At 24.6% G+C, this 14,126-nt stretch overlaps 1 long non-coding RNA gene across 1 annotated transcript in view; it reads left to right on the top strand.

Moving 5' to 3' along the window:
• LOC147816950 (uncharacterized) overlaps positions 1-14,126 on the top strand; it is a 29,355-nt gene that overhangs the window by 710 nt on the left and 14,519 nt on the right. Inside the window, exons 2-5 of the long non-coding RNA XR_015429610.1 lie at positions 175-277; positions 4,557-4,675; positions 4,763-4,857; positions 12,605-12,729. This is a non-coding gene — a long non-coding RNA (uncharacterized LOC147816950). The remainder of the gene's footprint in view (positions 1-174; positions 278-4,556; positions 4,676-4,762; positions 4,858-12,604; positions 12,730-14,126) is intronic.

The following is a 14,126-nucleotide window of genomic DNA, read 5'->3' as shown; positions in this document are numbered from 1 at the left end:
TTATAAATTAAGAACTTAGGCGATAGAAATTTTTTTTTTTTTTTATGACTGTGCAGATCCTAATTATGATTTTTTTTAAAGTGATTAAAAATATTTTTTGAGTGCTTGAAAAGGTGCTTATTTTTTGTTGAAAAATCTGGTTATGCACCCTAAAATAAAATATTGTTTATGCAGGTTGATGAGGACCTTGAAATCAAAGCTTTTTATGCTGGGCATGTTTTGGGTGCAGCAATGTTTTTGATGTTTTGAAGTAGGATCACAATCAGTAGTCTACACAGTAAGTCTTTTTTTTTACTTCTCAATTATTAACATCGTAAATAATTAATTGGATTATTGTTACTTATATTTATTTTGATTGAGCTTTTGTGTTTTTGAAATGAGAGAAAAGATAGGTTTTAAGTGTTATAATTTTATTATTACAATCATTTTTTGAAGGCTGTAATAAATTTATTTTATTCACATTAATTTGCATTTTTACAACACAATACTTACCCATACTTGTCAGATGTATTTCAGTTTCTTTTTTATACAGTAAAGCCTACTAAGTTTATGTTAGGTCTAAGTTGACCTCTTATCAGGAACCAAATTCATCTTATGTTGAAATAGGTTACAAAACTTTTGTAGCTCATCCATCTTCCAATTTTTTTTATTTTTTTTTTGTAATATTAAATACAGGGTTTGTTGATTTAAATCAGCTTGATTTAAATCACGATTTAAATCAAATGATTTTTTTTAAAAAAATCATTGATTTAAATCAACTAATTTTTTTTATATATATATTGATTATAAAAGTTAAAAAACAGTGTTCTAAATTATTGATACTTTTATTATTTTCTTTTCTTAGTTTCAAAATTTATTTTAAATAAATTGTTGCATTAATTAATTTTAGTTAACGAAATTACTTTCTTTCTTGGTGTGTGTTAAATTCCAACACATTGAAAATTACATTTTTAAAAATCTTTTGATTTTTGAGATTGAAAGCACAGATTAAAGTAAACATTTAATGCTGTCTTAATATAAACTTGCATAGCTGTAGAAAGTAATTATTAAACATGATTTTTTTCATAAAATAACGTAAATATTGTTAATTAAAATTCTACCCTTTGAAAGAAAAAGCATGGAATTAAAATCTACATTATATTTTATTGGTGGAAAATGTATATTTCTGAAGCTTTTTTAAAAGCATATTAAAAAGAAAATACCTAATTTGCCAAAAATAGAAAGAAAAAAAAAGGCCAATAAATTCAGATATTTTTTTCCTGGTATAGTGTCATTCTTCCCTTTCCAAGTCTGTTTGAAACAGTAGGGTTATTAACTGGTATTTTTTCTCATAATATGTTTACAGTATGTTTGACATTTGATTTTCTATAAAGAAATTTTGTGAAAAAAAATTCCTATGAGTACATAAATTTTTATAAAAAAATATTTTTTGCTTAACTTATCTATTTTCATATAGAATTAAAAGTGAATATTTTAATATAAAAATATATGGGTTAAATATTTATTTTTTGATGAATGACTACATTTATAAACACAATCTGTTACATTTATTTTGTCATTTTAAAAATCAAGCACAAAAAAAAAGAAATTTTAAATTAAAATTATGGTTTGCTACTTGAAACTTTGTTTTAATAGTTAGAGTACAGGGGTCTGTCCAAGTGAAATTTACTACCGTTTACCGGTACCTACACAAATTTAACTTTAGGAAAAATGGTAGAACAATTCCACTAAATACTCTTTTCTCAAAATTTTACTTTTGTGTCTCATAGGAAACGATAAATCCAAATTTTTAATTTTCAAAAATTATGTCTACATTTTCACAAAATAGTTATCTTTCAGAAAAAGCTAGACAGACCCATAAAGTATTCTTTAAATTTTCTATTTGAACTAGTCCTTAAATTTCAATCATGCATTTGTTTCAAAATGGTTGCTATGCATTCAAAGCTATGTATTATAATGAAAAATTATTTTATTAAGTCAAAATATTGTTCTTAATATTGTTATAATACAGTTTTAATATTAATTTAATTTTGATTAAGCATTTATAAAGTTTTTTTAATCATAAATTAAAGTTCTTATAATGTATTTGAATAAAAATCAAAAAAATCTGATTTTTTGGATTTTTTTAAAAAAAATTTAAAAAATCACAAACCCTGGTTAAATAGCATAAAGAGAATACTTATTTTTAAAATAATGTTATCCTAAAATTAAATAAGATGGACAGAGTTAGGTGTTTTTCCAAGAGTTCTACAAGTAAAGTCAGTGCACAATGTTTTATCATAGTGCGTAGCATTTTTAAAAAGTTTTTATTTTCGTTTTTTAGAAACCCTTAAAGGTGCTTTTTTCATGGGGTGTTTTTAAAAAGTGCTTAATTTTACCTTTTTAAAAAAGAGATTTTTTTCTTTACCTTGTCGTTTTTTGCAACATATTATGCAAAAGCGTAGTTTACATATTGTTTTATTCAATGCTTTCACAATTCATCTAACCACAATCTATCTCGGGTACTGTCGATCCATAAAGTCTGATAGCTCCAATCATGTTACATATTTGATGAAATTCTTGGGATTGCTCATGTGTGTCTACTGAGCTGAATTCGGTGAGATTCTTGCACTCTCGTGTGCAACTCTGCTGTAGTTTGCAAGGTATTCTCAATTTCAGGCTTTATTTTTCACCCTGAGAAATTGAAACGAAAAATCTCTCTGATCTTTTTATAGTGGCTAATATAATCAGGAAAAAAGTTCTTTGTCAGAAACTAGTTATTTTATCATGATCATGTAAAGTCTTTGAAAATTATTTTGCATTTTGTTAATGTATATATAGTGTCATAAAATATTCTTTGATTGCTTTAAAAATACTTAAAAGGTGCTTATTTTTTGTTGAGATATTTGACTAAGCACTCTGTTTACTTATAGCTGCATAATCTGTGTTCAAAATTTTTTTCGTATGTTTAGCACAGAATCGTAAATTAAAACACATTTTACTATTGGTGTACTTCCGTGATTCTCATGTGCTTATGAAAAATTCTGTTTAACAAATATTCCATTTTCACAGTCGATTTTCTTTATTCTTTCTAAACTTTTCTTTAATTTGAATCAGGTAGAAATGCCTATTTGACAGGGATTCTATTTTAGCAGTCTAATATTTTTTTGTTTCTAACTCGTTTTTAATTTAAATGGTTTAGAAAATCCTAATTTAAAAGGAATTGGTTACAATAGATGTAAAGATAAAATACCCAGTGATGGGTATCATATCTTTAAAAATAAAAAAAATTATGTGTTGCTTTTTTTTTTTAAATGTGTTTATAAATACAAAAACTTTCCTTTTTAATAGTTAAAAAACCTTTTAGTTTTAAAGAATTTCAAGTTTGAGCTTACTTTAAGCCAAAATTTCTTTTATTTGTAATAAATTTTTAAGCATTCCCATTTAAACAACTACTGCTTGTTTGATGGATGAAACTAATTACAAAACTGTAGCATATGCCAGCATGAAAGACTAGTGTCTAAAGAAGATAGCATATATTGCAGTTAATTAATAGAAATGGAATGAAGAATCATTGATCATAAATTTTTTTTTATCATAAAAAATACTTCTTTATTTTTTGAATTTATCTAGATTAAATGCATGTAGTTTTTTTTTTTTTTTTAATCGCATGTTATGTTATTAATTATTTGTGCTGGTTTAAAATTTAAGAAATAATTAGGATCCAGGACATTGAAATAGAACTACAGAAATTTTTAGAGTCTGTACCCTTTATGTACAGTGAAATACTAGTTATACAAAGTTTTTATATTATAAAAAGGAATCTTAAAAAAATTCTAGTTTTTTTCTAGTACTTTTTGATCTGTGATGTAGCAAAAAATGCTTCTAACTAAGAGAAATTGATAACATCAATAAATTATGAGGAAAAGCGGTTAAAGCCTCTTTTTTTTCTTCTTCTTTTAATGTGAAATTTAACAATTTTTGAATATCCCTTGTAGACTTAAGAAATTTGTCCCTCTGTAAGTGTAATATCTATAATATTTTCTGAAATACTAAATTAAAAAAATACAATGTATTTATCCTTTTCTTGTAAATTAAAGTTTTTTCTGCTACTAATTACTTTGGAATTTAATGACAAATTTTTGATTCTTAAAAGAAGATGTCGTCTTTTGATTTTTGAAAGAAGTTTATCAGCGTAAGTTATGGAGGGATTAACAGAATAAAAAAAGTTTCTATTACAGATTTTCCAGTTTTAATTTTTTATTTTTGCAATACAAATAATGAAATAGATATGAGGAGACAAATATATGGCAATTTCAATACTGGGCATGCATTTTCTATATATATATATATATATATATATATATATATATATAATATGTATTCATAAATACCTAAACTATTATGATTGTGCTACTAGATTGTTAAAAAAAAGTCTTTGCGTTTCTATGGTTAGTTTTTACGTTAATAAAGAGGTTTAAATAAATTAGTGTTAATTATTTTTTAAATCCATTTTACTCATAAATTTTGAATGCATTTTATTATCTGTGCATAAGTGTTTATTATTTTTCATTTAGGTTTTAATTCCAGTTTTTGCTCTGGGTCATACTCAAGAGATGTGTATTCTTCTTGAAATTTACTAAGAGAAGATGAATCTTAAAATACCCATATATTTTGCTGTTGGTCTACTGAAAAAGTAAATATATAGATATAAAAAAACCTACATTATTGATTTTAAAATGTAAATAAAAATTCTTCACTTTAATATTCTTTTTTCATTTAGGCTACCACCTTTTGTAAGATGTTCATAATTTGGACCAACAAAAAAATCAAGAAAGTATTTGTGCACCGTAATATGTTTGATTTCAAACACATCAAGTTAGTTGATTTAAACAAATAAAATATTTTGCCTTTTCTTTCATTAAAAATATTTTAATTTTATCATTGTGAGTATCTAATTTTAGTATTTTTAAATTTTATCGAGTGTAGCACTTTAAGTACATTTTTTTACAGCACTTTCATGTTTTTACAATAATATATAGTGTTTTTTTTATTTAATGTTAATATCTCAATATATTTGGTGATTTGCTTTATAATAACTCCTCTTATAATTTCACATAGTTCCAATTTTAAAATTTTATTAATAATTTAAAAAATTTTCTCCCTTCTTTATATTTCTCTGTTGCGCTGATTGTATTCCGTATGTTAAAATTTTTTATGTAAATAGATATATGTGGTATAATTAATTTACGGAAATGCCTACATATTTCTACTAAAAACAATTAAAGCACTTTTAATCAAATTTCTTAATTAAATTTAATTTTTTGAAGTACCTGTATAACTCAAAACCTCTTTATTTCAAATATTTTGCTTGTTATATATTGTTTTTATTTGAGTGTGGCTACGGTTTAATCATTCTGATGTTTACATTTTGATTCATAATTCCTAATATTTTTGGTTTCTGATCTCAGATGTATATTTTTAAAATGTAAAATATTTTTCAGATTTTAAGTATTTATTTTAGAAAATTTATCGTACAAAACTTCCGCTGCTTATGAATATTATTCATTCCTTCTCGACTCCATCTTTAGTTGTGCTGTGATGATATCTGAACAATAATGATTAATGTGTTAATTTAAATTGGTGGTAAATTTTTGAGTTTTTATATAATTATTAGTATTTGATTAAAAAGTATAGAGCTTAATATTAAATAGATTTTCAATAGAGTGAAAATATATGCTAATGCGTGTCAAGTTTAATTGTTTGTTACGCTTCTTCCCTTTTTAAAAAAAAATCTGAACTACTTTTTTTTTCTGCGTTTAAAAGATGTATTATAAACAAATTATTGGAATTCCACAAGGTAATTCCTTTTCTGGGGCTTTTGCCAATATTTTTTTGCATTTTTTTGAAGCTAAATTTGTTGAGCATAATGAATTTAAAGCTTTTAGATATGTTGATGATTTGATTTTGTTTAATTGTGATAATTATAAATTTATTTATAGTATATATCCTGGAGATTTGTTCTTGAAGAAAACTAATGAGGATTGTTTTAATGTTGAATATTTAGATTTTAAAATTGAAATTGTTAACAGTTTTATTAAAATTGGTGTCTTTGATAAAAGAAGAGCTTTTAAATTTAAAGTTATTTTTTTCTGCAACTTTAATACTAATTTGTCTACTAATTAGTATTACTAATTTACTTACTTAATACTAATTTTTTCACAATTGGTTAGAATCAAAAATATTTGCAATAATGTTGAAAGTTTTTGGGAAGTTGTGAATAATTTTTTAAATAATTTGATTAATAATGATTTTCCTTTTAATTTTTGTAATGTTAATTTTTTAATTAGAAAAAATGATTGAAGAATTCTAGGTTTTAATATTTTTTTTCTTTTAACAGGGCGCAATTCAAGTCTTAACAGAGCAGTTAAGCATTCTATTAATTTGTTATGTATTTCCTTCTCTTTTTCATTTTATTCTTCATCTGCGCATTGTAATAGAGGGCGTTGTTTTCTTTTCATTCTGGTTGCTTGTGAAATCGAATGTTTGACCTGTGACTATGGGAGTTTTTATTTTGTTTGAGTTTCTTTTCTTAATTTGTTATTTGTATTGCATATTTTTCCTGCACTTCTATACAAAACCATAGGGGGAGTTCATTTAAGCATTTCCCTCAATTAGAAATTGTTCTGTTTTTATGGCTGCCAAGGCCCCCTCAAGACCTTCGGTGGTCATATTTTTATTTCCTTCGTTTTCTTTATTGCTGCTTATGAATATTATTCATTCCTTCTCGACTCCATATTTAGCTGTGCTGTGATGATATCTGAACAATAATGATTGATGTGTTAATTTAAATTGGTGGTAAATTTTTGAGTTTTTTAAAATTATTAGTATTTGATGAAAAAGTATAGAGCTTAATATTAAATAAATTTTCTATAGAGTGAAAATATATGCTAATGCTAGCATGCGTGTCAAGTTTAATTGTTTGTTACGCTTCTTCCCTTTTTAAAAAAAACCTCTTCTTATGAACTACTTTTTTTTCTGCATTTAAAAGATGTTTAATTAATTGCTTAACTCTATACCAAGATTTACATATATTATTTAGTATATGAAATATAATAAATAAATAAAATATATAAGTTTTACTATACCTCATGTTTTGAGAACTGAAATTTATTTATACGGAGAAAGATGTTTTTAATAAATTAAATGATTAATCATTTAATAAGGCATGATTTTAAGTTTGATTAGGATATAGCAAGTGAGATTGATAGCAAAAGCACACATGTCTATATATATTTTGTTCCTAACTGATATAACTTTAAAATAATATCTGATAGATTAAGAATTCAAAAAGTTTATCTTCTTTGCATACTGGGACCTATTGTAGTGCGCCCACCATCTTGATTACTTTTTGTTGAAATAAGTAAAATAAAGATACATAAATTGGTACTAATTTCCATTCAGTTTAAAGGGAAAAAATTATAAATGTATGTTGATTTGTAAAAAAAAAATTAATTAATTGTTCACACTTTTTACATTGTTTTTTTCCCTAAGATTTTTTTTATTTTTCTTTTTGATCCTTTTAAATTACTCTCTTATACTATTTTATGTGTATATTTCAAAAAGTAATTTTCAATTATCTAAATAAGAAAAAAAAAATGTAGTTTATGAAAAGTAATTAAAGGCTTTTTAAAAGACAATCTCTCCACATACGTATTTTTTTTAAGGAAGTTAAATAAAAAGACTGTTTTTTAATAAACAGCTTGAAAGCTTTTTTCTATAATTTGAACAGAAATTTTTAAAAAAATAAGCATTTAACAGTCCATTTTTTTGAAGTAAAGTATTTATTTAAAAATTAACTTTGAAATTTCATTGATATACCCCTTTCTGAAAAAGAGACACTTATATAAATTTTATCATGTGAAAATAATCTTAAACAAAGTAAATATTTAGAATGGTAATCAATATTAAATCTATAACCAATATTAAATGTATGAACACAAATAATTTTACCATTGTATAATTATTATTGAATTTTCCTAAAAATGGTATAGGAATAAAAAGGCAGTGTTTTTAAGGGATGGTTGCTATTTTTACAAAAAGGGAAAAGAGGGTGCATTTATAGAGATCAAAAGGTAGACAGGGCAGGTTGCCCTTTTAAAACCACTTAAGAAAAACACTGCATATATTTTTTACATATCGATATAAATATATACATATCACATGACACCTCCTAAAAAGTGCATCCACCATATTACATATTTCTATAAACAAACATTGAAGAAAAACTTATCTTTAAAAACTCATTAAATTTTTTATATTCTCAGTAGGGTTCTTTTTAAATTAATAGGAAGAAATGATGGCGATTATAAGATAAAAATTATTTATTAAGAATGAAACAAGATAGAATATGTGCATTAAAACTAAATCACCGTAACATCACCAGAGCGTTTAATTATGTATGCTCACCTCTGTATCCCCCGTTCAACTGACTGAGGATCGGACAATGCGCAGGCGGGCAGAGGAGGGGGGATGCTATAGTTACCCGACATTGTCCATTATAATGTGTATTTTTGTTACAAATCACAAAAGAGTTTAATTTAAAGTAATATTTAATTAAAAACTTAGAACAATATTAATAATCAATCTTTCACATGAAACTGAAGGCAAAATACAAGTTCTTAATAAATTTAACTAATTATTAAGAACTAATTATTAAGAATTATTATTATTAGTTCTTAATTGTTAATTATTAAGAACTAATAATTGAGTTTATTAGCTCTTAATAATTAACTCAGTCAAATTTTAATGTTTTCAAACAACAGCTATCTCTTGTTTATTTGTCTAAATTATCTTGTATTCTAAAGGTTCAGTAGTGTTTTGCTCATATTGAACAAAATAATTCGTTAACATAAAAACTAAATTGTATACTTCAATACTTTTCTGTGAAAATGATTTTTTTAAATTTAACTAAAATATCAAGGAATTTAAAAAAAAATTCATTTTTGTTTTTTCTAATAAGATGCAGAAAAATACTTTTTAAACAAAATATCAAATAATTTTAAATTTACTTTGAAAAATATATATTTATATGTTCATTTTAAGTAAAATAGTTGTATAGTTATTTTTTATAAAAATTTACAAAGGAAATTTCCAGTTTTAGTTTAGTCACTTAATATAATTATAAATTTATGGAAGTAATAGAATTGAACACTTTTAAGAAATTTTAAACTCATCCTTTATGCTTATAAATTTCTTTTATTTTATCCAGTTAATACCATTGTCTTGGGAAAAAAATTATTTTTTCTTGTAAGGTGCTCAACTTTCACGTAAATCACTTATCATAAAATTTACTTTGTGGTACTGCGCAACTAAACCTTTTTATGATACTTTTTATTGTGACAATGTAGCACCTTTACTGGGTGTCTAAAGTTTTTTTTAAAAATATTTTGCCTATAATCGATAGAGTTTAAGTTTTAATATTAATTTTTTAAAATTCAAAATTTTGTTTATTCGAAAACTATAACCTCTATACCCATACAGTGTTGGGCTAAATCTGAATAGAAAAACTCTTAATAAATATAAAAACAATAACTATAAATTTCCTAAACTTCTTTTAACTGCTTATATTTTTGTAGTCTTATAAAGTTTGCTTATTTATCTTCATTATCAATGATAGTATATATTTTTTATAAAATTAATTTAATTTTGAAATTATTTTTTTCGTTAATAAAAATAAATAATTATAATAAAGTTTGCATAAAACGCTGAAAAATTGAAATTTTTATACCTTATTATTTTGAATTTTTTTTAAAAATTTTTAATTCAACAAATTTGTCTTAAAAACTCTTATTAAGCAGAGGACCAGAAGCAAAAGTTAAACTCTTGGGCATCAAAAGGTATTAAGTTTTTAAGCAATTTGCAATCAATCACCTAATTATTCTTTAGTTTAATGGGAACAATCAAAAATTTATTTTAAAAATTTAAAAATAGAAAATTAAAGCAAGGTTTATGTGTCAAAATTTTAAAGGAAAAAAAAAATGTTATCAGCTTCACCCATGTTATTTTTTCTTTGCTTAGTCAAATGAAGGTATACTGCAAAATAAAAATTTGGAATACATTTTTTGGTAGAATATATATTTTAAAAATACTTAAATTATTCTAAAATTCTCAACGATTCTTTAAAAAGAATTATTATGAGACTAGCAGGGTCTAATAATAATTCTTTTTAATGATATTGAAGCAGGTTTGGTTCTTAAAATACCTGTGCTTATTCTGATTCATTATTTTTAATCTAGCAATATACACAAATACAAAATTGAAAAAATCATTATAATGATGTAAAAAATGTTATATAGCTATTATAGAATTATAATAGAGTTTATAAAATTTCTGAAGAAAAAAAACTTAATATATATATTCTTTGTCTTCTATATTTTTATATATTTCTTTTTATTCTTCTCATCTAAATCTTTCTTAATTAAAATCAATTTTTTATTTGATAACAAATAAAACTCCTTTTAGTTAGTTTACTTTGATTTATTTCATGACTTATTCTTATGAATTTTGTTTATTAATACGAATTTAAAACAAATGAGATTTTAAAAAAAGCTCTTCAAACTCATGTCTATATAAATAAGAAAGATATTGTATTCTTATTTAAAAAAAAGACCTCTTCAACTTATGTCTATATAAATAAGAAATATATTGTATTACAGAGTTTTTCTTATGAATAAAAAAAGGGGAGGGTGTTTCCTCTCTGATAAAAGCTTTATCAATTTTGGAAGGGAGCTCGCATCAATAATGTTAAAATGTGTAATATTATGTATAAGTGAATTTTATCCTAGACAATTCTTAAATTACCATCTCATACTATCTTATGAGTATATTTCAAAATGTAATTCTTTTTCATTATCAATATATGAGAAAGATTGTAGCTTATAAAAATAATTAAAGGCATGCTAAGTGGCAATCTCTGTGCATGTTTTTTTTTCAATAATTTTAACTGAAAATTATAAGAAAATAAGCTTTTAAAGGTAAATTTTTTTTAAGAAAAAAATATTTATATTACTTTAAAAAATTAATATCCCCCTCCCACCTGCCCTTAAAAAGATACTTATATTATAGAAATTTGAGCAGTTGAGAATAATCCAAACAAAGTAAATGTTGGAAAAAGTAATCTGAATTTAACCTATAAAAACACATAATTTTACCAATGTAATTATTATTTAAACAATGAATTATTTATTTTTTCAAAATAGAATCTGAATAAAAAGACATAGTTTCTGAAGAAGGGTGACTTATTTTTATAAAAAGAGGGCACATTTATTGGGATCAAAGGGAGGGTAGGGCGGGTGGTGGCCCTTCAAAAAACAGTTTAGGAGAACACTGTATTAAAATATACTGTTAATGAATTTCTTATAACAAAATGTTGCCATTTTAGAATGTTTTTCAATTGCCTTGAAAAATTATATTTAAAGAAGATAAAATTTTGTTTTTTTTTTCGATCAATAATGCAAAGAATGTTGTTGCACTTTTAGTTTACTGTATCTGAAAGAAAATTCTCAAGCTCTTTCAACTCTTTTGTATCTTTGAATTATTAGTTACGTTATATCATTAATATTTTTAAATGTTTCCTGTTGTTGTATCAATTTAAAATAAAAAAATTTATAATTACCTTTTTATATTATAATGTAATATTATAGAGTTATATTGTCTTCATCTCCAAATTATGAAGTTTCTAATAGTGTTCTAAGTGCTAAACCTTGTTTATTTCCATTTTATTAATCCTTTTGCATTGTTAGGAGAAATTAGTTAATGCTTTTCCATACCATTATCACATTATCATTACTTTAAACTAGAAGCCATTCAAATATTATATAAGAATATTTTGGACAATTTTGAACACCTCCCTTATCAGCATAATTAAGTAAACTGCAAACTTTTTTCCATGTGTCAAGATGTTACATCACCCCCTGGTTTTCACTTTGATTTTTACTGTACTAATTTAATTTAAGGATAAAATTCTAATAAGAGATATTAACTTTATATAAATCAAATTTTATATCAAGTAAATATGAAATTTTAAAAAAATACTCCCCTTTCCTTTGCCATTTTTTTTACTATAAAAATAGTTCTAGGTCAGTTAAATGGGAGTCTGATTTAAATTCGGGACAAGACACTTATCCTTATCTACTCCTCTCCTGTGATTGAATGTCAAAATAGGGAAAACAACAGTGTAAAGGAAATAATTAGCGAAACCATGTCTAATAATAGCCTTGTTATTACCATGCATTGCATGCACTCATTTTAAACTGTGGGGATTTTGAAACATTTTATTTTATTTTCTAACGTATGAAAATTGAAGTTTTATTCCAATTCGAAAAATCTGGTAATTTGTGATGTATTTAATCTATATAGCCATTAAATATGAAATAGTAAAAAAAATTTCCCAACATAATTTTCAAAAAGCTACAATGACTAAATTCTTGTAGGTCAAAGGGGAATACATAATTTTTCACTTTGATATTTAGTAAAAGTTTAAATATAATCACTGTGTTAACTTCATTTCAATTTTTTATCATTTTATGTTCAGTTTTATACATTATATTTTTATCCCCCTTAGGTAAATATTCTGTGAATGAAGAATCAAGCATTGTGTTTTACATGAAAGTAATTAGTTGTGTCATTATGGTGATTTGTAAATAACTCATCAGTGTCTGCATTGAAATGCTTCCTGAATCATGCTAAGTATTACATGCTATTAAGTGTTTTCCGAATCATGCATCACAATTCTTATTCAAGTGATTTACGAATCACACACTGAGATTTGTGTTAGAAGGATTTAAAATTTTCCTTCTGCAAATAGCATTAAAGGGGTTTAAAAATTACTGTTTGCAATTTTCATCAAAGTGATTTATCAATCTCCTTTTGCATTTAATGATTACTAGATTATGCATCATTTTTTACATAAAAGTCATTACCAAATAATGTGTTGGGTTTTGCATTAAAGTAATCAAAGAATCATGTGACAAAGTTTGCATTTTGTTGATTTATTAATCACTCGTTGCTATTTATGACTTGTTACTTTGTGCATTTTTCAAACTTAATCATTTGCTATTCATATATGCTTCGATTTACGGAACATATGTTACATTTCAATTTGCAAGTCATATGTTGTACATAATTTACGTCATCTTTAAGACTTGCTTCATGTTTCATGTCATTTTATTTATGGGCAACATATTGCAATTTATTTTAAAAAACTAGTCATAGTGAATTATAATCAAAAAATTTGCAATTAAGGATTTATTTTAATTATTTTAAGGAAACTATAGTTTTGTAAATCTCAAGTTTGTTATCTGTCAAAATATTGTACTATGAAGGATTTTATTGAGTCCAAAATACTTTACTGATATTCTGAGGTGTTGTGTTTTTAAAATTGAAACATATGTGTGAAATATTAGTTTTGAAATTCTTATATGCTTCATAAATTTTTAATGAAAAGTCTTACCAGTTTTAGTCTTTAAAGGTTTGCATGTATGCTAATGTCAATTTGAGGTTTTATGTTAATTAAACCACAATGCAACTGTCAAATCATTTGCATTGGTAGATACAGCATTCCCACGGTCCTTAAAAGTCCTTAAAAACTGCTTAGTTTTTATTTTGAAAATTAAGGGCCCTTAAAAGTACTTAATTTTGATTCACGGTCCTTAAAAGTCCTTAATTTCTAGTATAGCTAGTTGGTTGGAACAATTTTTTTATCTTGGGAAAATATCCACAATTAAAAAGTACGTCTTTCGCCTAGAATGAGACCCTGCATTGAGGGTAGAATATTTTGAATGCGTGTGAGGGTAGGGGTTACAAGCAAGTGGAAGAAAACACGTCCTTATTGTTTTTTTTTTCTTTTATTAATTTTTTCATTAAAATATTTCTTTCTGGATCACTCTGAAAGAAAAAAATTTAGTGTAAGGAGAGGGGAGCGTGATACTGCAGGTGAGTAGAGGTCTTGACTTATTTTTAGACAGTACTTAGAAGTACTTAATCAGCCGAAGACCTGCATTGACCTTCTACAGCCATAGGTTCGAGAAATTCATTCTTCTGATAGCACACATGGTAGCTTTGATACTTCATTCAAATGTGAAATG

Source organism: Parasteatoda tepidariorum, chromosome 1 (assembly GCF_982258835.1).
Source record: "Parasteatoda tepidariorum strain Cologne lab strain chromosome 1, Ptep-v5.0, whole genome shotgun sequence".
Taxonomy (NCBI): domain Eukaryota; kingdom Metazoa; phylum Arthropoda; class Arachnida; order Araneae; family Theridiidae; genus Parasteatoda; species Parasteatoda tepidariorum.
The sequence above is the reverse complement of the archived record's forward strand: the minus strand, read 5'-3'. Positions and strand labels throughout refer to the sequence as shown.